At 45.5% G+C, this 17,133-nt stretch overlaps 1 protein-coding gene and 11 non-coding genes across 12 annotated transcripts in view; 1 reads left to right on the forward strand and 11 right to left on the reverse strand.

Moving 5' to 3' along the window:
- Positions 1-17,133, forward strand: part of LOC139248232 (zinc finger protein 84-like) — a 1,036,220-nt gene that overhangs the window by 231,294 nt on the left and 787,793 nt on the right. The gene's annotated exons all lie outside the window — the stretch shown is intronic.
- Positions 955-1,025, reverse strand: trnag-gcc (transfer RNA glycine (anticodon GCC)). Its single transcript has one exon. It is a non-coding gene; the product is annotated as a tRNA-Gly (tRNA).
- Positions 2,429-2,499, reverse strand: trnag-gcc (transfer RNA glycine (anticodon GCC)). Its single transcript has one exon. It is a non-coding gene; the product is annotated as a tRNA-Gly (tRNA).
- On the reverse strand, positions 3,904-3,974 carry trnag-gcc (transfer RNA glycine (anticodon GCC)). Its single transcript has one exon. It is a non-coding gene; the product is annotated as a tRNA-Gly (tRNA).
- Positions 5,378-5,448, reverse strand: trnag-gcc (transfer RNA glycine (anticodon GCC)). The gene has a single exon. It is a non-coding gene; the product is annotated as a tRNA-Gly (tRNA).
- On the reverse strand, positions 6,853-6,923 carry trnag-gcc (transfer RNA glycine (anticodon GCC)). The gene has a single exon. It is a non-coding gene; the product is annotated as a tRNA-Gly (tRNA).
- On the reverse strand, positions 8,327-8,397 carry trnag-gcc (transfer RNA glycine (anticodon GCC)). The gene has a single exon. It is a non-coding gene; the product is annotated as a tRNA-Gly (tRNA).
- Positions 9,801-9,871, reverse strand: trnag-gcc (transfer RNA glycine (anticodon GCC)). The gene has a single exon. It is a non-coding gene; the product is annotated as a tRNA-Gly (tRNA).
- On the reverse strand, positions 11,276-11,346 carry trnag-gcc (transfer RNA glycine (anticodon GCC)). Its single transcript has one exon. It is a non-coding gene; the product is annotated as a tRNA-Gly (tRNA).
- Positions 12,751-12,821, reverse strand: trnag-gcc (transfer RNA glycine (anticodon GCC)). Its single transcript has one exon. It is a non-coding gene; the product is annotated as a tRNA-Gly (tRNA).
- trnag-gcc (transfer RNA glycine (anticodon GCC)) lies at positions 14,225-14,295 on the reverse strand. Its single transcript has one exon. It is a non-coding gene; the product is annotated as a tRNA-Gly (tRNA).
- On the reverse strand, positions 15,699-15,769 carry trnag-gcc (transfer RNA glycine (anticodon GCC)). Its single transcript has one exon. It is a non-coding gene; the product is annotated as a tRNA-Gly (tRNA).

Consider the following 17,133-nt stretch of genomic DNA (forward strand, 5'->3'; position numbering starts at 1 on the left):
CCATCAAACCTGTCCATTCCCGACCAAATTTTAAATGTTTCTATGAGCTCCCCTCTCATTCTTCTAAATTCCAGCGAGTATAAGCCTAGTCGATCCAGTCTTTCTTCATGTCTGTCCTGCCATCCCTGGAATCAATCTGATGAATATTCGCTACACTCCCTCAAAAGCAAGAATGTCCTTCCTCAGATTAGATGATCATAACTGCACACAATACTCAAGGTCTGGTCTCAGCAAGGTGCTGTACAAGTCTCTCTGCTCCGATACCCTAATCTCCTCGCTATGAAGGCCAGCATGACATTTGGCTTCCTTTACTGCATGCTGTACCTGTATGTATGAATGACTTCAACGACTGATGTCCCAAAATACCCAGGTCTCAATACCCCTCCGCTTTTGCAAATCGGTCAACATTCAGATAACATTCTACCTTCAAGGTTTTGCCACCAAAGTGGATAAACTCACACTTATCTTCATTATATGGCATCTGCCATCCACCTAATCTGTCCAATTCCGCTGCAGCCTCCTAGCAGCTCGCACTGCAACCCAGCTTGGTGTGATTTGCAAAGTTGGAGATATTACATTGATGGAATTATTGAAAATCGCCACAGCTCGAGGAAACGGTACCGCCGCTCCTTTCTGCTCCTCCTTATTAAACTGCCGCCCAGACTTGCTCCCGCTCTTTCAACACCCGCTCATCTCTGCTGCCGTGCTGCAAACAGCCACTCCTGTGTGTCTCGCTTTTTAAATTGCTGCTTCCCTCTGCTCGTGCTATTTGAAAAATAACTCAAATCCTTTACTCCCTCACGTTACAAGCGATCCTCACTGCTCCCGCTCTTTATACCGAAGGATATCTGTGCCCCCGCTCATTTAACAGCCGCTCCTCTCTGTGTCCGCTCTTGAAACAGTCGGGAAGTTTAATTTTTAAATACACGCTTTGTGAAATACTTCCATAAACACTGCATTGACCGGGAATCGAACCCGGGTCTCCCGCGTGGCAGGCGAGAATTCTACCCCTGAACCACCAATGCTCACATTACGAGCACATTCAAGTTTAAAGATAGTGCAATTAGTGTTTAATTTTTGTTAATAAAAGGCGAAGAACAACAAAGCACCTCATATTCTGAAGATAGAAACATAGAAACTTAGAAAGTAGGTGCAGGAGTAGGCCATTCGTCCCTTCCAGCCAGCACCACCATTCAATATGATCATGGCTGAGCATGCAACTTCACTTCCCCTTCCTGATTTCTCTCCATGCCCCTTGATCACTTTAGCCGTAAGGGCCATATCTCACTGTCTTTTGAGTATATCTATCCAACTGGCTTCCACATCTTTCTGTGGTACAGAATTCCACAGGTTCACAATGATCTGAGTGAAGAAGATGCTCCTCGTGTCGGTCCTAAATGGTTTACACTTTATCCTTAGACAGTGACCGCTGGTACTGGGCTTCCTTTATTCGGACTGCGGGAACCTTTTTACGCCATCAAACCTGTCCATTCCCGACCAAATTTTAAATGTTTCTATGAGCTCCCCTCTCATTCTTCTAAATTCCAGCGAGTATAAGCCTAGTCGATCCAGTCTTTCTTCATGTCTGTCCTGCCATCCCTGGAATCAATCTGATGAATATTCGCTACACTCCCTCAAAAGCAAGAATGTCCTTCCTCAGATTAGATGATCATAACTGCACACAATACTCAAGGTCTGGTCTCAGCAAGGTGCTGTACAAGTCTCTCTGCTCCGATACCCTAATCTCCTCGCTATGAAGGCCAGCATGACATTTGGCTTCCTTTACTGCATGCTGTACCTGTATGTATGAATGACTTCAACGACTGATGTCCCAAAATACCCAGGTCTCAATACCCCTCCGCTTTTACAAATCGGTCAACATTCAGATAACATTCTACCTTCAAGGTTTTGCCACCAAAGTGGATAAACTCACACTTATCTTCATTATATGGCATCTGCCATCCACCTAATCTGTCCAATTCCGCTGCAGCCTCCTAGCAGCTCGCACTGCAACCCAGCTTGGTGTGATTTGCAAAGTTGGAGATATTACATTGATGGAATTATTGAAAATCGCCACAGCTCGAGGAAACGGTACCGCCGCTCCTTTCTGCTCCTCCTTATTAAACTGCCGCCCAGACTTGCTCCCGCTCTTTCAACACCCGCTCATCTCTGCTGCCGTGCTGCAAACAGCCACTCCTGTGTGTCTCGCTTTTTAAATTGCTGCTTCCCTCTGCTCGTGCTATTTGAAAAATAACTCAAATCCTTTACTCCCTCACGTTACAAGCGATCCTCACTGCTCCCGCTCTTTATACCGAAGGATATCTGTGCCCCCGCTCATTTAACAGCCGCTCCTCTCTGTGTACGCTCTTGAAACAGTCGGGAAGTTTAATTTTTAAATACACGCTTTGTGAAATACTTCCATAAACACTGCATTGACCGGGAATCGAACCCGGGTCTCCCGCGTGGCAGGCGAGAATTCTACCCCTGAACCACCAATGCTCACATTACGAACACATTCAAGTTTAAAGATAGTGCAATTAGTGTTTAATTTTTGTTAATAAAAGGCGAAGAACAACAAAGCACCTCATATTCTGAAGATAGAAACATAGAAACTTAGAAAGTAGGTGCAGGAGTAGGCCATTCGTCCCTTCCAGCCAGCACCACCATTCAATATGATCATGGCTGAGCATGCAACTTCCCTTCCCCTTCCTGATTTCTCTCCATGCCCCTTGATCACTTTAGCCGTAAGGGCCATATCTCACTCTCTTTTGAGTATATCTATCCAACTGGCTTCCACATCTTTCTGTGGTACAGAATTCCACAGGTTCACAATGATCTGAGTGAAGAAGATTCTCCTCGTGTCGGTCCTAAATGGTTTACACTTTATCCTAAGACAGTGACCGCTGGTACTGGGCTTCCTTTATTCGGACTGCGGGAACCTTTTTACGCCATCAAACCTGTCCATTCCCGACCAAATTTTAAATGTTTCTATGAGCTCCCCTCTCATTCTTCTAAATTCCAGCGAGTATAAGCCTAGTCGATCCAGTCTTTCTTCATGTCTGTCCTGCCATCCCTGGAATCAATCTGGTGAATATTCGCTACACTCCCTCAAAAGCAAGAATGTCCTTCCTCAGATTAGATGATCATAACTGCACACAATACTCAAGGTCTGGTCTCAGCAAGGTGCTGTACAAGTCTCCATGCTCCGATACCCTAATCTCCTCGCTATGAAGGCCAGCATGACATTTGGCTTCCTTTACTGCATGCTGTACCTGTATGTATGAATGACTTCAACGACTGATGTCCCAAAATACCCAGGTCTCAATACCCCTCCGCTTTTACAAATGGGTCAACATTCAGATAACATTCTACCTTCAAGGTTTTGCCACCAAAGTGGATAAACTCACACTTATCTTCATTATATGGCATCTGCCATCCACCTAATCTGTCCAATTCCGCTGCAGCCTCCTAGCAGCTCGCACTGCAACCCAGCTTGGTGTGATTTGCAAAGTTGGAGATATTACATTGATGGAATTATTGAAAATCGCCACAGCTCGAGGAAACGGTACCGCCGCTCCTTTCTGCTCCTCCTTATTAAACTGCCGCCCAGACTTGCTCCCGCTCTTTCAACACCCGCTCATCTCTGCTGCCGTGCTGCAAACAGCCACTCCTGTGTGTCTCGCTTTTTAAATTGCTGCTTCCCTCTGCTCGTGTTATTTGAAAAATAACTCAAATCCTTTACTCCCTCACGTTACAAGCGATCCTCACTGCTCCCGCTCTTTATACCGAAGGATATCTGTGCCCCCGCTCATTTAACAGCCGCTCCTCTCTGTGTACGCTCTTGAAACAGTCTGGGAAGTTTAATTTTTAAATACACGCTTTGTGAAATACTTCCATAAACACTGCATTGTCCGGGAATCGAACCCGGGTCTCCCGCGTGGCAGGCGAGAATTCTACCCCTGAACCACCAATGCTCACATTACGAACACATTCAAGTTTAAAGATAGTGCAATTAGTGTTTAATTTTTGTTAATAAAAGGCGAAGAACAACAAAGCACCTCATATTCTGAAGATAGAAACATAGAAACTTAGAAAGTAGGTGCAGGAGTAGGCCATTCGTCCCTTCCAGCCAGCACCACCATTCAATATGATCATGGCTGAGCATGCAACTTCCCTTCCCCTTCCTGATTTCTCTCCATGCCCCTTGATCACTTTAGCCGTAAGGGCCATATCTCACTCTCTTTTGAGTATATCTATCCAACTGGCTTCCACATCTTTCTGTGGTACAGAATTCCACAGGTTCACAATGATCTGAGTGAAGAAGATTCTCCTCGTGTCGGTCCTAAATGGTTTACACTTTATCCTAAGACAGTGACCGCTGGTACTGGGCTTCCTTTATTCGGACTGCGGGAACCTTTTTACGCCATCAAACCTGTCCATTCCCGACCAAATTTTAAATGTTTCTATGAGCTCCCCTCTCATTCTTCTAAATTCCAGCGAGTATAAGCCTAGTCGATCCAGTCTTTCTTCATGTCAGTCCTGCCATCCCTGGAATCAATCTGGTGAATATTCGCTACACTCCCTCAAAAGCAAGAATGTCCTTCCTCAGATTAGATGATCATAACTGCACACAATACTCAAGGTCTGGTCTCAGCAAGGTGCTGTACAAGTCTCCATGCTCCGATACCCTAATCTCCTCGCTATGAAGGCCAGCATGACATTTGGCTTCCTTTACTGCATGCTGTACCTGTATGTATGAATGACTTCAACGATTGATGTCCCAAAATACCCAGGTCTCAATACCCCTCCGCTTTTACAAATCGGTCAACATTCAGATAACATTCTACCTTCAAGGTTTTGCCACCAAAGTGGATAAACTCACACTTATCTTCATTATATGGCATCTGCCATCCACCTAATCTGTCCAATTCCGCTGCAGCCTCCTAGCAGCTCGCACTGCAACCCAGCTTGGTGTGATTTGCAAAGTTGGAGATATTACATTGATGGAATTATTGAAAATCGCCACAGCTCGAGGAAACGGTACCGCCGCTCCTTTCTGCTCCTCCTTATTAAACTGCCGCCCAGACTTGCTCCCGCTCTTTCAACACCCGCTCATCTCTGCTGCCGTGCTGCAAACAGCCACTCCTGTGTGTCTCGCTTTTTAAATTGCTGCTTCCCTCTGCTCGTGTTATTTGAAAAATAACTCAAATCCTTTACTCCCTCACGTTACAAGCGATCCTCACTGCTCCCGCTCTTTATACCGAAGGATATCTGTGCCCCCGCTCATTTAACAGCCGCTCCTCTCTGTGTACGCTCTTGAAACAGTCGGGAAGTTTAATTTTTAAATACACGCTTTGTGAAATACTTCCATAAACACTGCATTGACCGGGAATCGAACCCGGGTCTCCCGCGTGGCAGGCGAGAATTCTACCCCTGAACCACCAATGCTCACATTACGAACACATTCAAGTTTAAAGATAGTGCAATTAGTGTTTAATTTTTGTTAATAAAAGGCGAAGAACAACAAAGCACCTCATATTCTGAAGATAGAAACATAGAAACTTAGAAAGTAGGTGCAGGAGTAGGCCATTCGTCCCTTCCAGCCAGCACCACCATTCAATATGATCATGGCTGAGCATGCAACTTCCCTTCCCCTTCCTGATTTCTCTCCATGCCCCTTGATCACTTTAGCCGTAAGGGCCATATCTCACTCTCTTTTGAGTATATCTATCCAACTGGCTTCCACATCTTTCTGTGGTACAGAATTCCACAGGTTCACAATGATCTGAGTGAAGAAGATTCTCCTCGTGTCGGTCCTAAATGGTTTACACTTTATCCTAAGACAGTGACCGCTGGTACTGGGCTTCCTTTATTCGGACTGTGGGAACCTTTTTACGCCATCAAACCTGTCCATTCCCGACCAAATTTTAAATGTTTCTATGAGCTCCCCTCTCATTCTTCTAAATTCCAGCGAGTATAAGCCTAGTCGATCCAGTCTTTCTTCATGTCTGTCCTGCCATCCCTGGAATCAATCTGGTGAATATTCGCTACACTCCCTCAAAAGCAAGAATGTCCTTCCTCAGATTAGATGATCATAACTGCACACAATACTCAAGGTCTGGTCTCAGCAAGGTGCTGTACAAGTCTCCATGCTCCGATACCCTAATCTCCTCGCTATGAAGGCCAGCATGACATTTGGCTTCCTTTACTGCATGCTGTACCTGTATGTATGAATGACTTCAACGACTGATGTCCCAAAATACCCAGGTCTCAATACCCCTCCGCTTTTACAAATGGGTCAACATTCAGATAACATTCTACCTTCAAGGTTTTGCCACCAAAGTGGATAAACTCACACTTATCTTCATTATATGGCATCTGCCATCCACCTAATCTGTCCAATTCCGCTGCAGCCTCCTAGCAGCTCGCACTGCAACCCAGCTTGGTGTGATTTGCAAAGTTGGAGATATTACATTGATGGAATTATTGAAAATCGCCACAGCTCGAGGAAACGGTACCGCCGCTCCTTTCTGCTCCTCCTTATTAAACTGCCGCCCAGACTTGCTCCCGCTCTTTCAACACCCGCTCATCTCTGCTGCCGTGCTGCAAACAGCCACTCCTGTGTGTCTCGCTTTTTAAATTGCTGCTTCCCTCTGCTCGTGTTATTTGAAAAATAACTCAAATCCTTTACTCCCTCACGTTACAAGCGATCCTCACTGCTCCCGCTCTTTATACCGAAGGATATCTGTGCCCCCGCTCATTTAACAGCCGCTCCTCTCTGTGTACGCTCTTGAAACAGTCTGGGAAGTTTAATTTTTAAATACACGCTTTGTGAAATACTTCCATAAACACTGCATTGTCCGGGAATCGAACCCGGGTCTCCCGCGTGGCAGGCGAGAATTCTACCCCTGAACCACCAATGCTCACATTACGAACACATTCAAGTTTAAAGATAGTGCAATTAGTGTTTAATTTTTGTTAATAAAAGGCGAAGAACAACAAAGCACCTCATATTCTGAAGATAGAAACATAGAAACTTAGAAAGTAGGTGCAGGAGTAGGCCATTCGTCCCTTCCAGCCAGCACCACCATTCAATATGATCATGGCTGAGCATGCAACTTCCCTTCCCCTTCCTGATTTCTCTCCATGCCCCTTGATCACTTTAGCCGTAAGGGCCATATCTCACTCTCTTTTGAGTATATCTATCCAACTGGCTTCCACATCTTTCTGTGGTACAGAATTCCACAGGTTCACAATGATCTGAGTGAAGAAGATTCTCCTCGTGTCGGTCCTAAATGGTTTACACTTTATCCTAAGACAGTGACCGCTGGTACTGGGCTTCCTTTATTCGGACTGCGGGAACCTTTTTACGCCATCAAACCTGTCCATTCCCGACCAAATTTTAAATGTTTCTATGAGCTCCCCTCTCATTCTTCTAAATTCCAGCGAGTATAAGCCTAGTCGATCCAGTCTTTCTTCATGTCAGTCCTGCCATCCCTGGAATCAATCTGGTGAATATTCGCTACACTCCCTCAAAAGCAAGAATGTCCTTCCTCAGATTAGATGATCATAACTGCACACAATACTCAAGGTCTGGTCTCAGCAAGGTGCTGTACAAGTCTCCATGCTCCGATACCCTAATCTCCTCGCTATGAAGGCCAGCATGACATTTGGCTTCCTTTACTGCATGCTGTACCTGTATGTATGAATGACTTCAACGACTGATGTCCCAAAATACCCAGGTCTCAATACCCCTCCGCTTTTACAAATCGGTCAACATTCAGATAACATTCTACCTTCAAGGTTTTGCCACCAAAGTGGATAAACTCACACTTATCTTCATTATATGGCATCTGCCATCCACCTAATCTGTCCAATTCCGCTGCAGCCTCCTAGCAGCTCGCACTGCAACCCAGCTTGGTGTGATTTGCAAAGTTGGAGATATTACATTGATGGAATTATTGAAAATCGCCACAGCTCGAGGAAACGGTACCGCCGCTCCTTTCTGCTCCTCCTTATTAAACTGCCGCCCAGACTTGCTCCCGCTCTTTCAACACCCGCTCATCTCTGCTGCCGTGCTGCAAACAGCCACTCCTGTGTGTCTCGCTTTTTAAATTGCTGCTTCCCTCTGCTCGTGTTATTTGAAAAATAACTCAAATCCTTTACTCCCTCACGTTACAAGCGATCCTCACTGCTCCCGCTCTTTATACCGAAGGATATCTGTGCCCCCGCTCATTTAACAGCCGCTCCTCTCTGTGTACGCTCTTGAAACAGTCGGGAAGTTTAATTTTTAAATACACGCTTTGTGAAATACTTCCATAAACACTGCATTGACCGGGAATCGAACCCGGGTCTCCCGCGTGGCAGGCGAGAATTCTACCCCTGAACCACCAATGCTCACATTACGAACACATTCAAGTTTAAAGATAGTGCAATTAGTGTTTAATTTTTGTTAATAAAAGGCGAAGAACAACAAAGCACCTCATATTCTGAAGATAGAAACATAGAAACTTAGAAAGTAGGTGCAGGAGTAGGCCATTCGTCCCTTCCAGCCAGCACCACCATTCAATATGATCATGGCTGAGCATGCAACTTCACTTCCCCTTCCTGATTTCTCTCCATGCCCCTTGATCACTTTAGCCGTAAGGGCCATATCTCACTGTCTTTTGAGTATATCTATCCAACTGGCTTCCACATCTTTCTGTGGTACAGAATTCCACAGGTTCACAATGATCTGAGTGAAGAAGATGCTCCTCGTGTCGGTCCTAAATGGTTTACACTTTATCCTTAGACAGTGACCGCTGGTACTGGGCTTCCTTTATTCGGACTGCGGGAACCTTTTTACGCCATCAAACCTGTCCATTCCCGACCAAATTTTAAATGTTTCTATGAGCTCCCCTCTCATTCTTCTAAATTCCAGCGAGTATAAGCCTAGTCGATCCAGTCTTTCTTCATGTCTGTCCTGCCATCCCTGGAATCAATCTGATGAATATTCGCTACACTCCCTCAAAAGCAAGAATGTCCTTCCTCAGATTAGATGATCATAACTGCACACAATACTCAAGGTCTGGTCTCAGCAAGGTGCTGTACAAGTCTCTCTGCTCCGATACCCTAATCTCCTCGCTATGAAGGCCAGCATGACATTTGGCTTCCTTTACTGCATGCTGTACCTGTATGTATGAATGACTTCAACGACTGATGTCCCAAAATACCCAGGTCTCAATACCCCTCCGCTTTTACAAATCGGTCAACATTCAGATAACATTCTACCTTCAAGGTTTTGCCACCAAAGTGGATAAACTCACACTTATCTTCATTATATGGCATCTGCCATCCACCTAATCTGTCCAATTCCGCTGCAGCCTCCTAGCAGCTCGCACTGCAACCCAGCTTGGTGTGATTTGCAAAGTTGGAGATATTACATTGATGGAATTATTGAAAATCGCCACAGCTCGAGGAAACGGTACCGCCGCTCCTTTCTGCTCCTCCTTATTAAACTGCCGCCCAGACTTGCTCCCGCTCTTTCAACACCCGCTCATCTCTGCTGCCGTGCTGCAAACAGCCACTCCTGTGTGTCTCGCTTTTTAAATTGCTGCTTCCCTCTGCTCGTGCTATTTGAAAAATAACTCAAATCCTTTACTCCCTCACGTTACAAGCGATCCTCACTGCTCCCGCTCTTTATACCGAAGGATATCTGTGCCCCCGCTCATTTAACAGCCGCTCCTCTCTGTGTACGCTCTTGAAACAGTCGGGAAGTTTAATTTTTAAATACACGCTTTGTGAAATACTTCCATAAACACTGCATTGACCGGGAATCGAACCCGGGTCTCCCGCGTGGCAGGCGAGAATTCTACCCCTGAACCACCAATGCTCACATTACGAACACATTCAAGTTTAAAGATAGTGCAATTAGTGTTTAATTTTTGTTAATAAAAGGCGAAGAACAACAAAGCACCTCATATTCTGAAGATAGAAACATAGAAACTTAGAAAGTAGGTGCAGGAGTAGGCCATTCGTCCCTTCCAGCCAGCACCACCATTCAATATGATCATGGCTGAGCATGCAACTTCCCTTCCCCTTCCTGATTTCTCTCCATGCCCCTTGATCACTTTAGCCGTAAGGGCCATATCTCACTCTCTTTTGAGTATATCTATCCAACTGGCTTCCACATCTTTCTGTGGTACAGAATTCCACAGGTTCACAATGATCTGAGTGAAGAAGATTCTCCTCGTGTCGGTCCTAAATGGTTTACACTTTATCCTAAGACAGTGACCGCTGGTACTGGGCTTCCTTTATTCGGACTGCGGGAACCTTTTTACGCCATCAAACCTGTCCATTCCCGACCAAATTTTAAATGTTTCTATGAGCTCCCCTCTCATTCTTCTAAATTCCAGCGAGTATAAGCCTAGTCGATCCAGTCTTTCTTCATGTCTGTCCTGCCATCCCTGGAATCAATCTGGTGAATATTCGCTACACTCCCTCAAAAGCAAGAATGTCCTTCCTCAGATTAGATGATCATAACTGCACACAATACTCAAGGTCTGGTCTCAGCAAGGTGCTGTACAAGTCTCCATGCTCCGATACCCTAATCTCCTCGCTATGAAGGCCAGCATGACATTTGGCTTCCTTTACTGCATGCTGTACCTGTATGTATGAATGACTTCAACGACTGATGTCCCAAAATACCCAGGTCTCAATACCCCTCCGCTTTTACAAATGGGTCAACATTCAGATAACATTCTACCTTCAAGGTTTTGCCACCAAAGTGGATAAACTCACACTTATCTTCATTATATGGCATCTGCCATCCACCTAATCTGTCCAATTCCGCTGCAGCCTCCTAGCAGCTCGCACTGCAACCCAGCTTGGTGTGATTTGCAAAGTTGGAGATATTACATTGATGGAATTATTGAAAATCGCCACAGCTCGAGGAAACGGTACCGCCGCTCCTTTCTGCTCCTCCTTATTAAACTGCCGCCCAGACTTGCTCCCGCTCTTTCAACACCCGCTCATCTCTGCTGCCGTGCTGCAAACAGCCACTCCTGTGTGTCTCGCTTTTTAAATTGCTGCTTCCCTCTGCTCGTGTTATTTGAAAAATAACTCAAATCCTTTACTCCCTCACGTTACAAGCGATCCTCACTGCTCCCGCTCTTTATACCGAAGGATATCTGTGCCCCCGCTCATTTAACAGCCGCTCCTCTCTGTGTACGCTCTTGAAACAGTCTGGGAAGTTTAATTTTTAAATACACGCTTTGTGAAATACTTCCATAAACACTGCATTGTCCGGGAATCGAACCCGGGTCTCCCGCGTGGCAGGCGAGAATTCTACCCCTGAACCACCAATGCTCACATTACGAACACATTCAAGTTTAAAGATAGTGCAATTAGTGTTTAATTTTTGTTAATAAAAGGCGAAGAACAACAAAGCACCTCATATTCTGAAGATAGAAACATAGAAACTTAGAAAGTAGGTGCAGGAGTAGGCCATTCGTCCCTTCCAGCCAGCACCACCATTCAATATGATCATGGCTGAGCATGCAACTTCCCTTCCCCTTCCTGATTTCTCTCCATGCCCCTTGATCACTTTAGCCGTAAGGGCCATATCTCACTCTCTTTTGAGTATATCTATCCAACTGGCTTCCACATCTTTCTGTGGTACAGAATTCCACAGGTTCACAATGATCTGAGTGAAGAAGATTCTCCTCGTGTCGGTCCTAAATGGTTTACACTTTATCCTAAGACAGTGACCGCTGGTACTGGGCTTCCTTTATTCGGACTGCGGGAACCTTTTTACGCCATCAAACCTGTCCATTCCCGACCAAATTTTAAATGTTTCTATGAGCTCCCCTCTCATTCTTCTAAATTCCAGCGAGTATAAGCCTAGTCGATCCAGTCTTTCTTCATGTCTGTCCTGCCATCCCTGGAATCAATCTGGTGAATATTCGCTACACTCCCTCAAAAGCAAGAATGTCCTTCCTCAGATTAGATGATCATAACTGCACACAATACTCAAGGTCTGGTCTCAGCAAGGTGCTGTACAAGTCTCCATGCTCCGATACCCTAATCTCCTCGCTATGAAGGCCAGCATGACATTTGGCTTCCTTTACTGCATGCTGTACCTGTATGTATGAATGACTTCAACGACTGATGTCCCAAAATACCCAGGTCTCAATACCCCTCCGCTTTTACAAATGGGTCAACATTCAGATAACATTCTACCTTCAAGGTTTTGCCACCAAAGTGGATAAACTCACACTTATCTTCATTATATGGCATCTGCCATCCACCTAATCTGTCCAATTCCGCTGCAGCCTCCTAGCAGCTCGCACTGCAACCCAGCTTGGTGTGATTTGCAAAGTTGGAGATATTACATTGATGGAATTATTGAAAATCGCCACAGCTCGAGGAAACGGTACCGCCGCTCCTTTCTGCTCCTCCTTATTAAACTGCCGCCCAGACTTGCTCCCGCTCTTTCAACACCCGCTCATCTCTGCTGCCGTGCTGCAAACAGCCACTCCTGTGTGTCTCGCTTTTTAAATTGCTGCTTCCCTCTGCTCGTGTTATTTGAAAAATAACTCAAATCCTTTACTCCCTCACGTTACAAGCGATCCTCACTGCTCCCGCTCTTTATACCGAAGGATATCTGTGCCCCCGCTCATTTAACAGCCGCTCCTCTCTGTGTACGCTCTTGAAACAGTCTGGGAAGTTTAATTTTTAAATACACGCTTTGTGAAATACTTCCATAAACACTGCATTGTCCGGGACTCGAACCCGGGTCTCCCGCGTGGCAGGCGAGAATTCTACCCCTGAACCACCAATGCTCACATTACGAACACATTCAAGTTTAAAGATAGTGCAATTAGTGTTTAATTTTTGTTAATAAAAGGCGAAGAACAACAAAGCACCTCATATTCTGAAGATAGAAACATAGAAACTTAGAAAGTAGGTGCAGGAGTAGGCCATTCGTCCCTTCCAGCCAGCACCACCATTCAATATGATCATGGCTGAGCATGCAACTTCCCTTCCCCTTCCTGATTTCTCTCCATGCCCCTTGATCACTTTAGCCGTAAGGGCCATATCTCACTCTCTTTTGAGTATATCTATCCAACTGGCTTCCACATCTTTCTGTGGTACAGAATTCCACAGGTTCACAATGATCTGAGTGAAGAAGATGCTCCTCGTGTCGGTCCTAAATGGTTTACACTTTATCCTTAGACAGTGACCGCTGGTACTGGGCTTCCTTTATTCGGACTGCGGGAACCTTTTTACGCCATCAAACCTGTCCATTCCCGACCAAATTTTAAATGTTTCTATGAGCTCCCCTCTCATTCTTCTAAATTCCAGCGAGTATAAGCCTAGTCGATCCAGTCTTTCTTCATGTCTGTCCTGCCATCCCTGGAATCAATCTGATGAATATTCGCTACACTCCCTCAAAAGCAAGAATGTCCTTCCTCAGATTAGATGATCATAACTGCACACAATACTCAAGGTCTGGTCTCAGCAAGGTGCTGTACAAGTCTCTCTGCTCCGATACCCTAATCTCCTCGCTATGAAGGCCAGCATGACATTTGGCTTCCTTTACTGCATGCTGTACCTGTATGTATGAATGACTTCAACGACTGATGTCCCAAAATACCCAGGTCTCAATACCCCTCCGCTTTTGCAAATCGGTCAACATTCAGATAACATTCTACCTTCAAGGTTTTGCCACCAAAGTGGATAAACTCACACTTATCTTCATTATATGGCATCTGCCATCCACCTAATCTGTCCAATTCCGCTGCAGCCTCCTAGCAGCTCGCACTGCAACCCAGCTTGGTGTGATTTGCAAAGTTGGAGATATTACATTGATGGAATTATTGAAAATCGCCACGGCTCGAGGAAACGGTACCGCCGCTCCTTTCTGCTCCTCCTTATTAAACTGCCGCCCAGACTTGCTCCCGCTCTTTCAACACCCGCTCATCTCTGCTGCCGTGCTGCAAACAGCCACTCCTGTGTGTCTCGCTTTTTAAATTGCTGCTTCCCTCTGCTCGTGCTATTTGAAAAATAACTCAAATCCTTTACTCCCTCACGTTACAAGCGATCCTCACTGCTCCCGCTCTTTATACCGAAGGATATCTGTGCCCCCGCTCATTTAACAGCCGCTCCTCTCTGTGTACGCTCTTGAAACAGTCGGGAAGTTTAATTTTTAAATACACGCTTTGTGAAATACTTCCATAAACACTGCATTGACCGGGAATCGAACCCGGGTCTCCCGCGTGGCAGGCGAGAATTCTACCCCTGAACCACCAATGCTCACATTACGAACACATTCAAGTTTAAAGATAGTGCAATTAGTGTTTAATTTTTGTTAATAAAAGGCGAAGAACAACAAAGCACCTCATATTCTGAAGATAGAAACATAGAAACTTAGAAAGTAGGTGCAGGAGTAGGCCATTCGTCCCTTCCAGCCAGCACCACCATTCAATATGATCATGGCTGAGCATGCAACTTCCCTTCCCCTTCCTGATTTCTCTCCATGCCCCTTGATCACTTTAGCCGTAAGGGCCATATCTCACTCTCTTTTGAGTATATCTATCCAACTGGCTTCCACATCTTTCTGTGGTACAGAATTCCATAGGTTCACAATGATCTGAGTGAAGAAGATTCTCCTCGTGTCGGTCCTAAATGGTTTACACTTTATCCTAAGACAGTGACCGCTGGTACTGGGCTTCCTTTATTCGGACTGCGGGAACCTTTTTACGCCATCAAACCTGTCCATTCCCGACCAAATTTTAAATGTTTCTATGAGCTCCCCTCTCATTCTTCTAAATTCCAGCGAGTATAAGCCTAGTCGATCCAGTCTTTCTTCATGTCTGTCCTGCCATCCCTGGAATCAATCTGGTGAATATTCGCTACACTCCCTCAAAAGCAAGAATGTCCTTCCTCAGATTAGATGATCATAACTGCACACAATACTCAAGGTCTGGTCTCAGCAAGGTGCTGTACAAGTCTCCATGCTCCGATACCCTAATCTCCTCGCTATGAAGGCCAGCATGACATTTGGCTTCCTTTACTGCATGCTGTACCTGTATGTATGAATGACTTCAACGACTGATGTCCCAAAATACCCAGGTCTCAATACCCCTCCGCTTTTACAAATGGGTCAACATTCAGATAACATTCTACCTTCAAGGTTTTGCCACCAAAGTGGATAAACTCACACTTATCTTCATTATATGGCATCTGCCATCCACCTAATCTGTCCAATTCCGCTGCAGCCTCCTAGCAGCTCGCACTGCAACCCAGCTTGGTGTGATTTGCAAAGTTGGAGATATTACATTGATGGAATTATTGAAAATCGCCACAGCTCGAGGAAACGGTACCGCCGCTCCTTTCTGCTCCTCCTTATTAAACTGCCGCCCAGACTTGCTCCCGCTCTTTCAACACCCGCTCATCTCTGCTGCCGTGCTGCAAACAGCCACTCCTGTGTGTCTCGCTTTTTAAATTGCTGCTTCCCTCTGCTCGTGTTATTTGAAAAATAACTCAAATCCTTTACTCCCTCACGTTACAAGCGATCCTCACTGCTCCCGCTCTTTATACCGAAGGATATCTGTGCCCCCGCTCATTTAACAGCCGCTCCTCTCTGTGTACGCTCTTGAAACAGTCGGGAAGTTTAATTTTTAAATACACGCTTTGTGAAATACTTCCATAAACACTGCATTGACCGGGAATCGAACCCGGGTCTCCCGCGTGGCAGGCGAGAATTCTACCCCTGAACCACCAATGCTCACATTACGAACACATTCAAGTTTAAAGATAGTGCAATTAGTGTTTAATTTTTGTTAATAAAAGGCGAAGAACAACAAAGCACCTCATATTCTGAAGATAGAAACATAGAAACTTAGAAAGTAGGTGCAGGAGTAGGCCATTCGTCCCTTCCAGCCAGCACCACCATTCAATATGATCATGGCTGAGCATGCAACTTCCCTTCCCCTTCCTGATTTCTCTCCATGCCCCTTGATCACTTTAGCCGTAAGGGCCATATCTCACTCTCTTTTGAGTATATCTATCCAACTGGCTTCCACATCTTTCTGTGGTACAGAATTCCACAGGTTCACAATGATCTGAGTGAAGAAGATTCTCCTCGTGTCGGTCCTAAATGGTTTACACTTTATCCTAAGACAGTGACCGCTGGTACTGGGCTTCCTTTATTCGGACTGCGGGAACCTTTTTACGCCATCAAACCTGTCCATTCCCGACCAAATTTTAAATGTTTCTATGAGCTCCCCTCTCATTCTTCTAAATTCCAGCGAGTATAAGCCTAGTCGATCCAGTCTTTCTTCATGTCTGTCCTGCCATCCCTGGAATCAATCTGGTGAATATTCGCTACACTCCCTCAAAAGCAAGAATGTCCTTCCTCAGATTAGATGATCATAACTGCACACAATACTCAAGGTCTGGTCTCAGCAAGGTGCTGTACAAGTCTCTCTGCTCCGATACCCTAATCTCCTCGCTATGAAGGCCAGCATGACATTTGGCTTCCTTTACTGCATGCTGTACCTGTATGTATGAATGACTTCAACGACTGATGTCCCAAAATACCCAGGTCTCAATACCCCTCCGCTTTTGCAAATCGGTCAACATTCAGATAACATTCTACCTTCAAGGTTTTGCCACCAAAGTGGATAAACTCACACTTATCTTCATTATATGGCATCTGCCATCCACCTAATCTGTCCAATTCCGCTGCAGCCTCCTAGCAGCTCGCACTGCAACCCAGCTTGGTGTGATTTGCAAAGTTGGAGATATTACATTGATGGAATTATTGAAAATCGCCACGGCTCGAGGAAACGGTACCGCCGCTCCTTTCTGCTCCTCCTTATTAAACTGCCGCCCAGACTTGCTCCCGCTCTTTCAACACCCGCTCATCTCTGCTGCCGTGCTGCAAACAGCCACTCCTGTGTGTCTCGCTTTTTAAATTGCTGCTTCCCTCTGCTCGTGCTATTTGAAAAATAACTCAAATCCTTTACTCCCTCACGTTACAAGCGATCCTCACTGCTCCCGCTCTTTATACCGAAGGATATCTGTGCCCCCGCTCATTTAACAGCCGCTCCTCTCTGTGTACGCTCTTGAAACAGTCGGGAAGTTTAA

Source organism: Pristiophorus japonicus, unplaced genomic scaffold (genome assembly GCF_044704955.1).
Source record: "Pristiophorus japonicus isolate sPriJap1 unplaced genomic scaffold, sPriJap1.hap1 HAP1_SCAFFOLD_29, whole genome shotgun sequence".
NCBI lineage: Eukaryota > Metazoa > Chordata > Chondrichthyes > Pristiophoridae > Pristiophorus > Pristiophorus japonicus.